Source organism: Anneissia japonica, unplaced genomic scaffold, assembly GCF_011630105.1.
Source record: "Anneissia japonica isolate Jap-2015-1 unplaced genomic scaffold, ASM1163010v1 scaffold2834_len698180_cov181, whole genome shotgun sequence".
Taxonomy (NCBI): Eukaryota; Metazoa; Echinodermata; class Crinoidea; order Comatulida; family Comatulidae; genus Anneissia; species Anneissia japonica.
This window is the reverse complement of record NW_022704877.1, coordinates 145662-156908: the sequence shown is the minus strand read 5'-3', so window position 1 is coordinate 156908 and position 11247 is coordinate 145662. Positions and strand designations below refer to the sequence as shown.

Genomic DNA, 11247 nt, shown 5'->3' with positions numbered 1-11247 from the left:
CCCAAAAATTCAGTAGAAAACAAATCTTCCCTAAACAAGCAGGCAGCTATTCTGTCTTTATCTTGCCGCGTTACTGTACTCATGGAGATATCCATGCTGTACTGCATAGCAGCAACGCGTGTCTACATTCCCTGAGTTGGCGGTGTTCAAAGAGAATATAAGAGGTGATTAACCTCGTGTTTGCTTCTCCTTCTGAATACTGTAGTATCGTGGGAACCTACTTACAGGAACGTTTCTCACTAAAGTCACCGTTACTAGGCAACCTACAGTACTAGTAACTTGATATTAGGCTTTTGCCTGTTACAGAGAGATAGCTTATGAATTAACTATTCCTTTTCCTTAAAATATTTCTTTATTGTTTTTATGCATGGCCTATATCTAGGCCTGTAATGTTTGGAACAATAGTCTAGGCAATTCATCTATTTTTAGCCTACTTGCCTACCTACCGTACTTTATCGTTAAAACGTAGGCCTACTCTTTATACCAACTTCACTGTTGCCTGTTACAACTTACTCAGGCCAAGCTAACCATTGCATTGTTTCCTGTGTAAATATGCAATTAAATGACAGTAAATATATTTACACAACACAATGAATGAATCATAATACATAACGAGAATATAACTATATAAATAAAATTAAGACCGTATTTCGATAGGAATTTTTAAGCACAACTGAGTAAATGTACTACAGTAAGTACACGCCATTCACGTATTTCTTGTTTTTATGAAGGCCTATGATATTTATCAGTATTATAAAAGTACAAACACGGTTAAAAAATATTCTGGTCATAGCTTTTATTTCAAAACTACAAAATAAATACAGTACTGTATGTTAAGTTTAAAAACTTCATTTCATTTTTCAGTTGATTACTGAAGCGACCTTGCTGATAGCAGACGTTCCCAGTTCAATATTAGCCGTAACCAACCTTCAATAAAGAAAATACATCGGTTATTCTGACCTTTATTTGCTTAGATATTTTATTGATACATTAATAGCCTATATACCGTATATTTTGTTTTCCAATCCTACATAGATAATAATGAGTAACACTGTAAATAAATTGAAACATACTTCGATAGGAATTGTTAGGTGGTTATACGAGCCTATTTATACCTCCGAAGTAAGTTACAGTTCCGAAAAAAAAATATGTATATCACAGTTTTCTTTAAATTTTATAACCTGCACTACCGACTATTAGCGAAGTAACTTTACATCTCAAAACTAACTCGCTCACTGTTCGCCTGACAATAGAGAGATCGGGCATGCCGCGAATTACGTAATACTTTACCATCAACTTTTTTGAATTGCTGTCCAACGTGGACCGCACTTATACCGCGAGTTCCGACTTTTAACAGGAAGTAGATGCTAAACAATTACGTAATGGACCACTCGCTGAATACGGGCGCTCGAATTTTCCACGATTATTTTCCGCGGAAATAACGCAGGCAAGGGTAGGTAATATCTGGATGGTACTGTATATCTTGGAATTCCTTGTTTTTACGTAATTTATCTTGGAATTTAATATTCCAAGTTAAGATAGCAACAGGTTTACAGACTTACTTGATTGACGACCAAATACCTGTTGCACTATTGCTTGTACCTTGGGCATACATGCATGGGTGTATGCATGGGGGGGTCGGGAGGGTCGTACAAACCCCCAAAAAAAATTTTCAAAGGTCCACATTTTTTCCAAAGACATGTTATTCTAGGGCCTTTTCACAATGACATAAATGAAAAAGCATTGATGAGGTACTAGCAATGAGTCCAAAGACCTTGCCAATTGCGTGACATAATCTATCCCAATTCCAGCAATTCCTAAAATGAGCCTCCCATCCGCTTCAAGCTGTTGGCGCTGTAATCGATTTTCCTGTCTCCCTCTGAAAGGTCCAAAAATTATGATCACGACCCACCCAGAAAAAATCCTGGATACAAACCTGACATGTCATGTCACCGACCAATAACATTCCTTTGATTTGCGCAAGAGACACTTCGGCATCCTGCATTGCCTTTTTACATGGTTCAACTGTTCTTTTGATGAGACCGTCAACAAGGAATTCAACTTTAGTCCTGGACAGCTTCAGATTCATGAGCTTGGTGCTGGTGGCGTTCATCATCCTGTGTGGCAGATTCACATCCGCTTGGAGTGCGGATGATAACTCATTTCAATGCCAGTCCCTCTTGAATTCTGTCACCAAGAAGTTAAGAACCATGTTGTCGAAGTCCTCTCCTCTGAGTGACGTGTCGCCATTCACTGACTTTACCTCAAATACACCCATCTGGATTTCTTGGATTGAAATATCAAAGGTACCACCACCGAGATCGTAAACAGCAATAATTTTGTAGTCAGCCTTGTCCAAACCATCAAGAGCTGCTGCTGTTTGTTCATTTATTACATGCAAAACATCCAATCCTGCAATCTGACCTGCATCTTTTGTTGCCTGGTCTCTGTGAGTCACTGAAATAGGCTGGCACTGTGATGACTGTTTTGACCGTTTGCCCTAAGTAACTTTCAGCTGTTTCTTTCAACTTGACCAGGAAAAAAGCTCCAACTTGACTTTGTGAATACATTTTACTATGTGCTGATAAACAGGCATCAGCATTGCTGGCTTTGACTATGTCATATGCTACTGTTTTCATATCTTTTGCGTTGCTGGATCTTCGAATCATCTACCTATTAACCTCTTTGGAGCATTAACTGTGTTTTTTTAATTTGTTAGTACTGCTTGAAGTTTAGCAGGCTTTTCTACAAACAAGTCTCTCGCCTTCTGGTGTAAATGCTGAGGGCGTTGTTTCCTTTAAATGTTGGTATTAACAACACCATTGAATTGCTATTAGTGTTTCCTATAACCTATAAATCCAAGATGCACAAAAAGCATCTTGGAATTGATTATTTCAGAGATAATTTACTTTTAAGGCATTAAAACACACAGGTTAAAATGGTATAAACTATTGGTTAAGGAATTTTGTTTATCAAAATGCTTGTAATAATAATAAAGAATGGTTTGAAAAAGCAAGAAATAAATCATCATTAAGTGATTATATTAAATATAAAATACAACCAGGTTTAAAGAATTATCTACTTGACAAGGTAAACTTCACCCGTGTAAATTTGAAGTTTAAGGCCAGAACCAATACATTGGATTTGGAAGGAAGGAAAAGATCTTGCTTGGTCTCATAAACACACTGGCTTGTGCAAAATTTGTGAATGTAAGTCAGTTAAAGACTTAAACCATTTCCCTTTTGACTGTCCATCTTTAAAACATATACAGGATAATTGTCTTAAACATCTTCAAAATGATCTTGAAACATGGGGATTATCATCTTATTGGGATGTATTTTATGATGGGTCTAATGAGTATAAATGCCACTTATTACTTGATAATTTATCTAATTTTTTTTTCCTAATAATATTGTTAATGACCTTTTTGATTTTTATTGTAAACAGTTAATTGTAGTTGTTTAAAAGAGAGAAATATTTTGTTATCTGAATTACCACCTCAACAAGTCTAGGAAATATATCTAGACCTTTTTAAGTGTAATATTTGTCCTCTGTTTTTTAGGACAGGTTCATAAATTTGCATTTGAACATGCATTGCGATTCGTTCGATATTAACCTCTATTTTTTTTTACAGTATTAATTGTTTAATGGTTTACATATTTGCTTTTCTGTAGATTAACTTTGTTGACCTACATTCTTTTAGTTTTACGATTAGGATTTATTTTTTAAATTTTATGTTTTGTATTAAGTTCGGTTTTCCGTTTGATATCTCTTCGTGCGCCGACAATTTGTTAATAAAATATGCTGCGTATTGTCAAGAGGCGGACTTTTGTCACATGGTGAAGTAGCCTATTCTAAAAGTGCTTGTGCACAGACAAGTGGTCCCTAAAATTCTTGTTGTCCGACCGTAAAAAAACACTTGTCCCGAGCGTCGGTCAAGTGGGCTTGCTCATGCCTGCATGGGAAATCAGGATACTGGTTATTTTTGTTTTGTTAATTGTGTCAAAAACAAGAAAGCTACATGGATGGTACAGTATGTTGTTCAATTAGGTATCACTCAAGTCTAATCATATACTTTGCACATAAATAATATTACATACAAAGCAATAGGCCCTTGTGTCATCAATGTCACAATAAGCCTATTATAGAACAATACATAATGAGGAATAATTTGAGGGAGGGGGTGGATCAACTTGACTCACCTGGTCTGGTATTGCACGTCAGTGTTCTCCCCAGGGCAATAAGCGGCCCCGTTACAGCTTCATTCAGAAAACAAGTTTACTGTTACAGCTTCAATCAGAAGCAAGTTTACCGTTACAGCTTAATTTACCGATACACCTTGTATGACTTGTAAATGTTCAGTTTATCAATTGTTTATACACTATGTTTTTCGTCTTACCAAACACGTTTCGTAAAAGACAAACATGGTTTTGTCTTTTACAAAACATGTTTTGTATATGAGCAATTTCACAGTAAATAGACATGCTCCAAGCAATATTTTTTAGGAAGCTATAACTAAAGATTTTATTGTTTAAAATTAAATATTTTTACATTTATATTATCATATCAATGAGTATACATATTAAAAATCATTTCATGATCACATAATTCACAATAAAGAATATAATGATAAATTGACATACTTTTTAGCCATATTTCACCATACAAAAATGTTACATGACAAAAATGTCTATAATTAGATGTAGGATATTTAAAAAAAATTGTATTATAAGGATGGATTCATTATTTCTATAAGAAATATATTGGAAACTAATAAGATAAAACACTAGAAAGAAAAATAAAACCCTTTTTTATTAAAAAAATATTTAATTTGATGGTTTTTGTAACGGACGTAACATTGTATGTTAAAAAATTTAGGAAGTTAAAAATGGCCCATATTCCTAAAAAAGAAATATATCTGTTACTTTTAAATGTTTATCAAATTAGTGAATATATACAGAAAGAAATAAAAAAAAAAATTGGTAATCATGCATTTTATTTTTGGTGCATCCACAATGGAAAGTCATTGACCCAAATGTATGTCAAAATCCTGTTCGTCCGTTACATGGGAATAGGATTTGTAGTGTATTAAAATACAAACATGCATATTTCTTTTGAAAAGATAATTTAACTATCTTATAATACCCCTTTTCCAAAACATTGATATCATATGTTCTGTTCCACAGAGTTTAGCCAAAATCATCTGTATTCTATTTTTCCATGAAAATGTTAGGATATCATGTCCATTTACTGTGAAATTACTCATATACAAACATGGTTTTGTCTACAACAAAACATTTTTTGTACAGACAAACATGGTTTTGTCATTTACAAACCATGTTTTGTACAGACAAACATGGTTTTGCCTTCACAAAACATGTTTTGTATAGACAAACATGGTTTTGTCTCCACAAAACATGTTTCGTCACGTATAGACAAACATGGTTTTGTCATTTACAAAACATGCTTTGTACGAACAAACATGGTTTTGTCTTAACATACATGGTTTTGTCTTTACAAAACATGTTTTGTACAGATAAACATGGTTTTGTCTTTACAAAACATGTTTTGTCTATTACAAAACATGTTTTGTATAGACAAATATGGTTTTGTCTTTACAAAACATGTTTTGTACAAACAGAGTTTGGTCTTTTACAAAACATGTTTTGTAGACAAACATGGTTTTGTCTTTATAAAACATGTTTTGTCTATTACAGAACATGTTTTGTATAGACAAACATGGTTTTGTCTTTTAAAAAACATGTTTTGTACAGACAAACATGGTTTTGTCTTTTACAAAACATGTTTTGTACAGACAAACATGGCTTTGTCTTTTACAAAACATGTTTTGTACAGACAAACATGGTTTTATCTTTTACAAAATATGTTTGTAAAGACAGAATAACTTTCGTATATTACAAAACATGATATGTCCCTTACAAACATGGTTTTGTATGACAGAACAGGTAGTGTGCCGTTTGGCGGCTCATATTCATTAATAATTTCATGATATAATCTTGTCCACGATGCCCTTAATATAAAAAGGATGGTTCTAATATCTTTACAATTAACAAGGGTTGGATTGAAATGACAACTAGCACACTTGTTAAGTTTTTTCTCAAACTTCCTGGTGAAATTGAGATTTTATAGTTTGGCACTTGCATACTATAATGAACTAATGATATTTTACTTTTAATTGAGTGCTTGGTATCATTTATCATTATGATTTTTCATATTCAAATAAACCTTTATTATACCACCACCAAGAAAGTTATCTCTCTCTCTCTGTTAATTTTTACATGATTATGCCAAAACTAATGAATGGATCATCATACCATTCAGTGGAGTGGTACACATTGATCTAAGGAAGAAAGTGATTAAATTTTGTGGTGAAACAGTGAAGTTAAACAAGGTGAAGGCAACAGAAATTTGAAAAATTGTCTGACACCCTTAGAGCATGAAAGAAAATAATGGAATCGGCAAAAAAGGCATTTTTGCCGATTTGCACTCTATGGAGTCACTGTACTCTATACACTTATAACCATTATTACACTGAAAGATATTAACAAAACACCAACATTAATATTGAATTTATAAGGTACATTCATTCACACTAAATCCAAATTTTTGGATCGGAAAACCTACCGAACTGATTAGAAAATCGACTCAGTATGTAAAAATAGGGACTATTGAATTCAGCGCATCCCATTTGCGGTCCGAATTTCGGTTTAGATCCGATGTGAACGCAGCTAAAGTCAACTAACATGCAAAGAAAGGATGCGCACAGAGACGTTTTAAGAGCACAGAGATGGATGTTAACCTCTCCACTGGTACTGCTGGTTTGGGTAGGTTGGCATGCTTTAAGAGCACTGAATTAGATATTAACCTTGTCACTGGGACTGCTGGTTTGGGTAGGTTGGCATGCCTTAAGAGCACAGAAATAGATATTAACCTTGTCACTGGGACTGCTGGTTTGGGTAGGTTGGCATGCCTTAAGAGCACAGAAATAGATATTAACCTTATCACTGGGACTGCTGGTTTGGGGAGGTTGGCATACTTTAAGAGCACAGAATTAGATGTTAACCTACCATTGGTACTGCTGGTTTGGATAGGTTGCAGTGGCTTTGGCATGGTCTACAGGCTCACCCCAATGGCTCTGTGTGTGGCTGTCTTCCTGTGTTGCCGGTAACCAAATTGTTGGTAGCTGGTAGACATTCATCAGCCGCATTTCTGCTGTATTCATCTTTAAAATGCTCTAGGATTTCTGGCTCATCTTTCGTGTCATTAAACACAAGGCATTTTGTATTTGGCTGCAATGAAAATAAATCTGTGACTGTAGATTAATAAACATCTGATCGATGAAATCACATTAATCAGTCTTTTTTTAACGGATTGGATAAGCCAATTCATAGTTTGAACTGCGCATGCTCATATCAAGGTCCATTGACAAACAACAGACAAAAAAAAGGTTATTGATTGAACTTCGATATGGGCATGCGCAGTTCAAACTATGAAATGGCTTATTGGATTTATTCAGTGTAACACCAAGGATAAAAAAACAGTTTAAGTTTGAAGAAGACATATTTCCAGTGGAGCCCTTCATGCAAACAGGCTGTATTGCATATGGGACTAACAGATTAAATGTCTCATATGGTGAGCTTTTGAAACTCATGTTGCAACCCATCAAAGTCTTTACTTTTTCAGTATTTTACTTTTACGATTAATTTTTACAGCACTAAAGGGCGCACCTGAAAAGTGCAAAACTCTTTGGACAAGTTTGGCTTCTTTTGAAGGGAAATCTCATTTTCACAAAAAAAAAACACAACAATCCTTTAAAAACCGACACTAGACAGCATGTCCTGAAATTTGAAAGGACGCCCAATCAAAAAGCAGTTTTTCAACAGTGCATGCTTAATTCACAGCTGATTCAAATCAATACCCTGCGCCTTTGCCTGGCGGAACACCGACATAAAATTGGGCATAAAACACAAAATTGGCTTTATAACCCAAGGGGTCTTGTAGCAGAGGAACTACAGTATTAATTATTATATATTCTTTATTCTTACTCTTTATTATTTTATTCATCATTTCAGGAGAAAATAAAACACTACAAAAAAATTCTGCTTAGCAGAACTTAATCATTGAAAGGTATACACAAATCCAATTGAGTCCTTGTAAGGGCACCCTTTATTGGCACAGCTATTGTTGCGGGGGAGGGGGTTCTCAGGTTTCTCACATGCATGTTGTTGTGGCACATAATCTTTAGACTAGATTATGATGAAAACAAAATTATGGATGTATACAATACAGGGATGTAGTTATGGTGGGAAGAGGTGGGTGGTGGACCCCCACCCTGGAAATGCTCCATCCAGTCTAAAGCTTTAATTTCATGGGTTAATTAAACCATGGAGGAATAATATAAAAAAATAAAATAAAAAAAATTTATTCCTCCATGATTAAACCAACTTAAAATTCTCTCTTAATATTTATAGTTTACAAATGTTATCAACTACTACCCTTAAAACGTCTACCATCTACTCTTACATTTTTACAGATACAAACCTGACAATACCATGAGAAACCCCTGCCGTGGTGTCTGCAGAGAAATAATAATCACTGAAAATGGAATGGTGTATACAGTAGTTTAACAAAATCCGGACAACAGATTTCATGGCCTACTGTATCACATTACAATAAGAATCACAAAACTTGAATTATGAATAGCTCAAGGAAATAATTCAATAAAATTAACTTGATAAACTCAATAGGCCTATGCACCCTGTCGTGACATTCATGTGAACTGTAAAGTTTTGATATAGTCATTCAACAGCTCACTAACATAAGGCATGGCCTGCAATTTCAATTAATTCTTTGGTCCAATTATCTTTTTGAATAGGTCAAAATATTTTGAAACTGTCATTAATTTTTATCAAGATTAACAATGCATTCAACAGATGGGCCCTGGTGTTAACCTACGGTGTGGCATCAATGTTTAACACCCAAAAAACATTAACATATAAATCCGGTATAATAAATAATATGCCACAGTGATCAACAATACTGCCCCACCATGACAAAAGGAAGTAACTGAAAATTTTTCAAAAACGAGTTTTTTTTAGTCACTATCAAAGAACTAATAATTTGAAACATATTGATGTATTTGAGTATGTTCATATCCCACTCATTAACAAGTAATTAGCAACACAAAAAGGAAGTAAGAGACTAAAAATACAGTAAAAACCACCAGAAAAGGAAGCAGGGGACAAAATCAACATGCTCCATATTCCTTAATTACTCAAAGCAATGCAAACATCATTGCTTCCTTTTGTCATGGTGGGGCAGAATACTGAATAACAAATACCGTCACGCTATCATTATTAGGCCTATTATTATCTATTTGTACTCTTATGACTAATTCCAAAATCTTGAGAGCCAGTTTGATAAATGACGTTTACGGAAATATTTTATTTATTTATACTATGGTGTCAGGTTCCAGACCAGTTACTGGGGTGGAAAAGCGTCTATGATGACGTTTACGGAAGTATTTCTTTCAAAGCCAACCCCCTCTATTTATACTATTGTGAAAAAGGCAACATCATGAAGAACTGGTCTGGAAACCCGTCTATGATGACGTTTACAAAAATATTTTTTTCAAAGCCAACACCCTTAATTTACACTATTGTGAAAAAGCCCGACATCACGGAAAACTGGTCCAGAAATCCGTTTATGATGAGGTTTACGGAAATATTTTTTCAAAGCCAACACCCATCCACGAAGTACATACGGAGGTACCAGTTAGGTAGTGACTTTGAAGACACATGAAGTAGAGAATACAGAGCTCTCTAACCTGGAATGAGGTATATATCTAGGCAAAATTGTAATAAGGTAGGTGTTTTACTGTCTGTTGTGGGATGGGCATATATAACTGGGGACTAATAGTAATTGCTAAACAGCTAGCAAGCGTAGTTCATCCTACAGATACCAGGAACTGTGAGTTTTCAAATGGGTCATGTAGACCAAGGTGCAACTAACTATACTACCAAACACAATTTGTGGCAATGATGTCATATAATTAAATTAGCTAAAATAGAAAATTTATACACATACATTTTACTGTACACTTGTACATCTCCATTTTAAGCAAAAAATATCAATCGCTTATTACATGAGCGGCGGAAGCAGTCCAGCATGTCAGACAGCCAACTGATCAATATTTTGCTGACATCGTTTTTGAAGTTTGAGAATGCTACAGTATTTCTGAGCATCTGGAAGAACTAAATCCTAATAAAAAAAACTCTCCTGCCTGAGCAAATTCTAAATGTTTTCATTATCCGTGATCTTTATAACAATGCGACAAAGTTGGTGGATTAGCCTAGAACTTGAATTGTTGGCCTAGACTTAAGATGTTCATCGTTGGCGATATCAGTTCGTGGCTGGGCATGCGGATCACTTGGGCCCTTTGGACTGGGATGCGTTCAGGCAAGAACGGAAAACATTTACATAGGGTTTTACTGGTATTGCATCCGTGGGTGGTTTACCTGTTCGTGCAGAACTTGGCTTTTAAAAAACCATTGATCTCGGATGTAAAACAAAGTCAATATGCAAATGAAAAGTTTCTATCAAGTTGCCCTGTACCCAGCATCACCCGGTCCCTACTCTTAAATTGGTCCACTGCATAATGTTTCAATTTAAGTAGTGAAATGATTGAAGAAGCTATAACAACAATAAGCTTCATTATGGGCCTACATTACAAACTCTCAATAAATTGCAGATGTGCATTTTGGGTGTAATACTATGAATAAACTTTCATTCGTTTGACAATGGTACAGTAGTTTAAAAACAGAAAATTACTACCATTGTCAAATGGATAAGCAGTGGTGCCACGATCACGCGTGCATGCAGCAGACGTATGTAGTAAGGTAACAATCTGGATTCTAGGCTAGCCCTCCGCTGAAATAATTTATTCTATCAAGCTTTTCAGTTTTGTGTTTGGAAATAAACTGTAAAAGAAGCAGGGACCAGGGCGATTTAAACAAACTTTACTTCTGGCGCTTGCCAAAACTATTAAAGTGCAATCAAAAAGGGATTAAGTGATAAAAAATTCTCCCTGCTGCTAATGCATGCTGTTTTTGCTCCTCCAAAACACTGCAATTTGCAGCGTCGGATTATCAGCGGGTATCAGCAGACGGTCGGCGTTTAACACCCAATTGGGTGATGACTGGAAATGGCCGTTTCCGGATTTATTCC

The 11247-nt window shown here is 35.1% G+C and overlaps 1 long non-coding RNA gene and 1 pseudogene across 1 annotated transcript in view; one reads left to right on the top strand and one right to left on the bottom strand.

Annotated features, from left to right (window-relative positions):
* LOC117104825 overlaps positions 1–4426 on the bottom strand; it is a 16080-nt pseudogene extending 11654 nt beyond the window's left edge.
* A 5329-nt stretch (positions 4427–9755) lies between these two features.
* Positions 9756–11247, top strand: part of LOC117104814 — a 6984-nt gene continuing 5492 nt past the window's right edge. The window contains exon 1 of the long non-coding RNA XR_004444826.1: positions 9756–9885. This is a non-coding gene — a long non-coding RNA (uncharacterized LOC117104814). The remainder of the gene's footprint in view (positions 9886–11247) is intronic.